Source organism: Pongo abelii, chromosome 12, assembly GCF_028885655.2.
Source record: "Pongo abelii isolate AG06213 chromosome 12, NHGRI_mPonAbe1-v2.0_pri, whole genome shotgun sequence".
In the NCBI taxonomy this organism is placed as follows: Eukaryota; Metazoa; Chordata; class Mammalia; order Primates; family Hominidae; genus Pongo; species Pongo abelii.
Window position 1 is genome coordinate 119217340 of NC_071997.2, and position 7702 is coordinate 119225041.

At 37.3% G+C, this 7702-nt stretch overlaps 1 long non-coding RNA gene across 1 annotated transcript in view; it reads left to right on the forward strand.

Annotated features, from left to right (window-relative positions):
- The window catches only part of LOC129057759 (uncharacterized), a 38078-nt gene extending 31022 nt beyond the window's left edge, over positions 1-7056 (forward strand). Inside the window, exons 2-3 of the long non-coding RNA XR_008522513.2 lie at positions 1125-1239; positions 6977-7056. This is a non-coding gene — a long non-coding RNA (uncharacterized LOC129057759). The remainder of the gene's footprint in view (positions 1-1124; positions 1240-6976) is intronic.
- The last annotated feature ends 646 nt before the right edge of the window (positions 7057-7702 follow it).

Consider the following 7702-nt stretch of genomic DNA (forward strand, 5'->3'; position numbering starts at 1 on the left):
GCACATTGTGCACATGTACCCTGAAACTTAAAGTATAATTTTAAAAAAAAGCAGTAAAAATAGAGGTTGTTTAAAAAAAAAATCTTTGTTTTCTATAAAAGAGGGAAATATAATAATACAAAGAAAAAGGCATTTTTTTGTACATAGACATTTTTCTAGCTGGAGACAACTGTAAAATCACCAAGATAATGTTAGTGTATAGATGTAAAAGTGGACAGCAAGAGAAGATTTACATATCTAAGCCCACAGAGCTTATTAGGTGTTATAACTTAAGTTTCCTTTTCCAAGCCCAGTGATATCCTGCAGACTGCACATTAGTGTGGTTTTGGGGGTGAACCTAGATGATCCTCTTTCCAAGAAATAGTTATTGATTTTCTACACACAAAGGCATGGTGCTACACAATGAGAGTACTTTTTCCATTCAGGCCACAGAAGAAGTGAGTCTCTCATTGGATAATATTTATAATTCTTTTCTTATTTCCACTGTTTGAGCAATATACTGATCATGACAGAGACCAGAGACAAATGCCATCTGTAAAAGACACATAAGTGCACTGAAAAGCCCTGCAGTTCAGAGAGAAAGAGATTGATCAACAACTGCAGAGGATATTGTTGGAAACTAAAGCATATTGTGGAATTCAATTAAGCGTTTTTGTTAATTAAAGACTGTTGCTGAAGCAAGTGAATAAACAAATACCAAATTATACTAAATAAGAGCACCGAAGAAAAAATGTCACATTCTCACCCACATGCTGAAGACTACAAACAGACCAAAATAAAATTTTGGGAATTTGAAAGACAAATTAATAGGATTAGCCTGGAAGAAAATAATTCTTGCATAAATGTAATTACACATTTATTATTGAGTTAGGAAAAAAATATCTGCTTGTCTTAATTTAGGGTTATCAAAAATGGACAGAAAAGAACTTGCATACAGATGTTTTTTGGGGAGATGATCTATGGAATAACAGATTTTAGAGCATGAGACAGGAAAAGAGGAAAAGCTAACTTAAGGTCTATTATTGTTATGTCATCTGTAGGCAGCATGAGACTTCTGACAATCATAGAGGATGCTTTTTAGATTGTTCACCTAAAAAGCTAATGCCTTTTCCCACTGTCTGCAGTAACTATTCGTTAAAGGTTGCCTTGAGGATGATAAGCCCCTGCCTTTCCAGATGAAATTGCCACTGAAGAAGACCTGGCAACAGAATGCAGAAAGCTGGGCGGAGTTGATGCTAGGTGAGTCATTGGCAGCAGGAAATGAGTCTGAGCTCCTCATAACAGTTCACAACAGCTGTGGCTGCATCTGAGGTAGGCTGAGGGGGCATGTCATAGGCACCAGAGGTATCTACTACAGCACTGTATTTCCTATATAATTTGTTGTAAGCAATTTTTATTCAAGACACTCTTCTTTTTTATGCCTATAATTAAGAGAATGTACCCATCCAGGCTGTAGGTTCATTCCTATCTACCTGTAAGTGGGTCCCATTTACAATTCATAAGAGGGTCTAATGGCCAGCCATGCCGAAGTCAGAAAAGCAGCTAGCCCCTGCCATTTACTCCCTCATCTGCCTGATTATTTAATGCTTTCTGAATGCTTCCTGATTGATTCAATTTGTATTTTGCTTCATGTTGCACTTCTTTCACATGATTCCAACTATTTATTCCATGTGCTGATGGAGATGATGACTTATTCATGAGTCACACAACGATCATCTGATTATTTGTTTAAATTGTAATACTGAGCAAGACAATTTCAGTGATCATTTGCTTTAAAAATAAAAAATATTCTAGCATATTATTAATGAACTTTTAGATAATGATAGTAAAAGGAAAAATGCATTTTATAATAAAGAGATGAGTTAGTTTTTGAATATGCTGTTAAACAGATAACAGGAAAAATTAATATGCAAAATAAAACTATCTCTAAAACTAGAGATCTAGATTTGGGAATTATTGATATTAGATGACTAGAAGATGAATTCCCATATGTAAAACTGAGAAATAAAACAGATAAAGATAGATTTCTTGCATGTGCATACAGAAGGCAGAAGAACAGTAAGAGAGACAGGAAATAGGGTCAAGATTTTTTTAAATTTGCATATATGTTTTAGGAAGAGAAAAGAAAGATTTAATTAAAGTGTTGAGTATTAGCTGTAAATTTGAAATCAAGAAGTGACAAAGGACTCTATATTTAGTGATATGCCATTTTTCCCCTCATGAGTGCTTTTGGTGAACTGATGGCAAAGGTTTATTTGCTGCAGAAGGGCTAGAAAGGGAGTACAATCTGAGGACATGGTGAGAAGCCTGAAACTGAAACCCATAATTTTGAGTGTCTCCTATTATCATGAGTAGATTTTTAATTTAGCATAGTTTCATTTTCATAGAATTTTAAATAACTTTTCTAGTGAGAAGGAAACAATGGAGACAGAGGAATTGAATCCTTTACAGGAAGGCAATCATTGACACATAAATTGATGGAGGAGTTAATCACATAAAAGAAGCCATATAATGTTCCCTTTTCAAAAAGGCGTGAGACAGATACAGTGAAAATACAAACTATTCATAAATCAACTGAGGGGAAGTTGTAGATATGATTGATGATCCTAGTACTCACAGGTAGAACATAAAAAGCATAAGTTCACTTGTTAGGGGGAGGTGGTGTTTTGGTACTTGAGAAGAGTAAAATTAATAATGAAACTGTAAATGATAGTACATATTTATGAGATAACAGTGAGGTTCTGTTTAAATGCCTGGTAGTAGACAAAAGGTTTAGGATTTCTGTGGATTATGAGTGTCTCAGAAAGTCAGGATGGGGTGCTAACCATTGCTTTGCCACTAGCTGAATAACCAACAAGTCACTTAACATCTCCCCATCTTAATGTACCTTTTTCTAATTTTTTTGATGATGACAAAAAAGCTTTTTAGAAGCAAAAGTGATAATAATATGATGAAAATGAAGAGTGATGAATCCAATAAAATTTACAGAGGAATTAACCCTTGACAACTGTGTGGGATGGCCTGTGAAATATAAACACCTACACACCAGGAAGGCCTGTCTCCCTTGAGACAAAAGAGTGGACAGAGAAGAGTGTCTTAATGGTCATAGTGGCAGGAAGCAGACAAATGCCTAGGCAGATAGGGGCAGGTCCGCAATGAAACCCCACCTTCAAGCCAAAAACAGCCAGAAGGCTGAAACACCCAACTATTCATTCAGGATGAAAAATTTGACACAGAGTGAGAACTTCTTTTCCTGTTTTCTTGCCCTTTCCTGGTTGGTTCTTTCTGAATAATGCTTTTTAATGAATCAAATGTTCCCTTTTCCCATATTACCTACAGCCCACCCCTCCCCCATCCTGTGCCTATAAAAACCCCAGATTCAGCCACCCTGGGGGAGAAACCACCCAAGCATGGGAGTGGGGGACCATCCCATTTCCCCTCTGCTGAAAGTTATTCTGTCAATCAATACAATTATTCTCTACCCTCCCGACTCTTTGAGTCAGAATATCCTCATTTTTCTTGGACATGAGACAAGAGCTTGGGACACACTGAATGTGTGTATAGAAAAGGGTATAACATCGTTACCCTCTGCCCTCTGCTGGAGGAGGGCAGACACACCATGTGACAGAAACACTGGCAGGGTTTTGCCTGCCTTGATGCCTTGAGCCAAGGTGCAGCAAGGGAGCGTCTGGCCAGGTGTTTCTGGCTGGCAAAAGTGATGGAGAAGAGTCCTGTGTCATTTTCTGGGCGATCATTTGGGATCCCTGAAGGGTGAGTAAATGTGGAACTACACTCTTCACTGTTTTCTACGGCTTCTTGTCCTCAGACTTTTTACTAAAGACATATGAAGGACCAAACCTCTGATTAGCTAGTTAAGAGTGAATAGCACTACTACAGAGGACAGGATGTGGGAGCGGACACTGCCACCACCACCCTCTTTGCTCTCAGGGGTTGGGAATGTCAGTTTCAGTATAGTCTAGTCTTTTTTATGGCATTTTCCTTCTTTATTTTAGGGCTGTCATGGCACCTATCTTTTCTTTGACAATGTTGGGGTGTTGTTGCAAACTAGAGATATAACTGGATAGTTATGTTTCTATAACTATCCAGTTATAGTCATCAAAATATGTAATTCAGAACAGTCATCAAAAATGTAATTCAGAATAGTGCAGTTTTCATGTATTCTCAGAAGCAGGGAGGAGTCAGTGATTAAAAGTTGTTTGTTTTTTTTTCCCTGTTGAAGGAACCAATTTGCATGAGAGCAAGAGACTTTTTCCCCAGGCATCTTCCCCTCCCTGCATTAAAAAAAGTTTTTACTTCTTTTCTCCACCATGCTAGGAGTTAACACAGCCCTGTGAATACAGAAAGCTTTTCTACATTTTTTTTTTTTTTTCTGGAAGACATGTTCCTAGGCCAGGTCCCAAATTCTCAGGGACTCCCTGTTCTCTCCCTTGTTTGAGGAGGATTCAGTTCCACAGTTTTACCTTAGCTTTTGGCTTATGGTAAGAAAGCAGTGAAAGAGCAGCCCTCCTGGCTGCTGACTGCAGTCTGGCAAGGGCCACCTGGGACTTATCTTAATGAGTCCATGCACCCTCCTGAGGTTTTTTTTTGTCCCAAACTCCAATTCCAAGCTTCCAGTTGAAGCCCTAGAAAAGAAAACTGGATTTGAGGGATCCAGAGGCAGATGACAACAGAAGTCAAGGGGCACAGTACACGTGAGTACGACTAATTCCAGCTGATTAGTGCCCCCTCGGCCCCCTTGTCCCATTTCATGGATGGAGATCACGCTCATATACATGGCATAGATGAGATCTAGGGAACTCAAACATTACTGACAGCGGGGAGGATAGGCCAGTGCACAGGTGAGTGCAGATGAATCCTACCCTGTTGGTCTCCCTGTTATATGGGTGAAAACCACATTGGCACCCACAGGTGGTAACTACCGAGGTTGCCAGGACTCAGAAATATAAGTGCGGAAGAAAAAACGGGGACACTTTTTTGTCTCTCTCTCTCACATACTCTGTGTATTCACTGGGAAGAGAAACAAACTACAGAACATATTTTTCCCCTATTTCCAGATGAACCATCGTCAGTCTGTATTTCTCTTGAATGCATCCTGAATCACTGGGACTGCTGTGGGAAAAAAATGCCCAATTTCTCCTGTTTCCTCCTCCATCCTCTCTTTGTGGATGAGTAATTGTGTGTCCACACCACAGGACCCTCCCCTTGGATACATTCCCTAAACTGAGAAAAATTTAATTTGCCCAAACCTTAAACTGTTTGGTTTAAAAATGAATCAGGAAGAAATTACAGATCTAACTACAGAAATCTCTTGAGGAGGAACAACTTTTACAGTATGCAAATAAAACCTATTTGTCTATTCCCCCTTTACAGGACTCCAGGGTCAAAAGGGCTCCATAGCTCAGGGGAAGGAAACCCAGCAGTCTGACATGCTGACAAAAGAGTAAAAGCTCTTACCAGTCAGACTTCTGGCCTCTCTCTTTCTGTGCAAACTGGTTGTGGGAATGGTAAAAATCACTGTGTACATCCTCTGTAAAGTTTTGATTAATGGAAATAAGAATTTGTGAGGCTAGTCTTATGCTATAGCCAATCTGGTGTGCTTTGTGTGTCTTTCTTTATGGTTCTATCAGAAAGAGGGTTACCTTAGGATAGAATGCTGGCCTAGGACCCCATAATCTCACTGTTCAAGCCAGCCTAGCAAACTGGTTAGTAACAACTTTTCTGCAGGTCTCTGAAGAAAAAAACAAACAAACTGGATGAGTTCTCCACCTTGTTTTACATCCTTGGGAGCTTGACCTTGTATCCATGTGGCAGTCCTTTTTTTTGATCTCTGCCATTTTACAATGACAGCCTGGGTTCAACCCTGGCTTAGGAAATGGGTACTTTCTGGTTAATATCTGTGTGACATTTGCTGATTCTCTTCCCTTCCATGAACGACTTCTAGATTCCTTTCTTAAATCTTTCTTTCTCTGAGCTACCATTGAAGATTCCAGATATTGTAAAAACTCCTTATCACCTCTTTGAAAATACCTCATACACTCGCAGTTAAGTCATAACCGTAGTTAACGCTTGTTGGTTTCATCTGTGAGGTTACTTTTGGTAAAGTTCAAAAGCCAGAATTATTGGCCACTTGGCGTGGCTAAAGTCGTGTAATAATGGATTTAAAATAATTTTTTAAAAGAGTGCTATGTTTAAAACTCAGCTTAATTAAAAATGGATATCCAAGATATAGGTATGTTTACAGGGCCTTTATTTTTACTTTTTTTTTTAAGTCTTCTTGGATCTTGTCTTGCTGGAAAAAGGGTTTTTTCTTCTCAGTCAACTGAATTATCTTTATTCACTTTTAATGCACACACTAGAGGGCCTAAGATAACTTCTGATAGCTTGGGACTCCTTGGGAGAAACAAAGAAGGCACCACAGACCCAATTTTGGAAAAAAATATCTGTTTTCCTCATGGAACCCCAAGAATTAAAAGTGGATAGATCCCTCTAAAAATCTGTTTTTGTCTTCCAGCTATACCTGCTTATTAAACCCTAAAAACTGAATGTTTTCCTAGTCCTATTTCTTGAAAGGCTTCACCATGAGGCCAATAATTCAATTAAGAGATTGGCAAGTAAAAAATCTTACAATTACTGGATCTTCTTCTGTCTGTCTGCATATATGGTTTATGTGTGTGACGTTTATATACAAAAGAGCTCTAAGTAATTGGCATACAGAAAAATAAGTGCTTAGATCAAATATTTTTAAAGAAAAAGCAAGCTGTAATGTCTTTCAGTTCACATGACTTTACTATTTGAAAAATAAAAACGGTTTTAAAGATTATTGGTAAAATATAAATGTTTTCAAAATGTAAAGTTGTGGTCTAAATTATGTTCAGATATTAGGTTTGCTAAATGCTTTAAAGTCACAAACTGCTTCTTTGGCTTTTGAAAATTGTTCAATTTGCCTGCTTTACAGTTTGGTAAGGCCTGAAGACATATGAAACTAACCACGACCCCAACTATGCTGGAAAGAATCAGACCTTATATGCACCTAGTACGTAATTAAAATAACTTACCAGGTTTTACATTAAAAGTAAAAATTGCTAAGAGTTACCATTATTACATGTAATTGTTATACTGAGACTACTGAAAATAGATTTATATTCAGGGTATGTAAGGAAAGTTAAATGTGATTTTAGTAAAAGATTATAAAAAGACATGACAATGTAAATTTTTGCCTAGTTAGAGGGTTAAAGGATTGTCTTAAATTAGATAAGATAAAGCTGAATGTTTAAAAAATGTATGAAAGATTTGTAAAAATTAATCTTAGCAAATAAATTCTTTGTGTGAACATATTGACAAGATTCAAAAGAGTATTATATGGTTTTTCTGTAAATTGAGCATTGACATAAAAACACAAGGTTTTCTTAAGGCACTGATGTGCTTTTTAACAAAAATTTGTAAAGGATTATAAAAGGTTTATAGGAATCTCACCTCATGGTCAAACTGATTAAGATTGGATAGAATTATCTATAAGGTTTCATTTAAAAATTGGGGTTAAGATTGTTAGTAGACTAATGCAAGGGTGAAATTTGGCTTTCTCTCCCTTGAACAAGATTTTTATGTAATAGTAAAGGATAATGAATGATTTTTGTTTGCCTTGTGAATGAACTACCAAAAAAGAAGATAACAAGAAACAAAT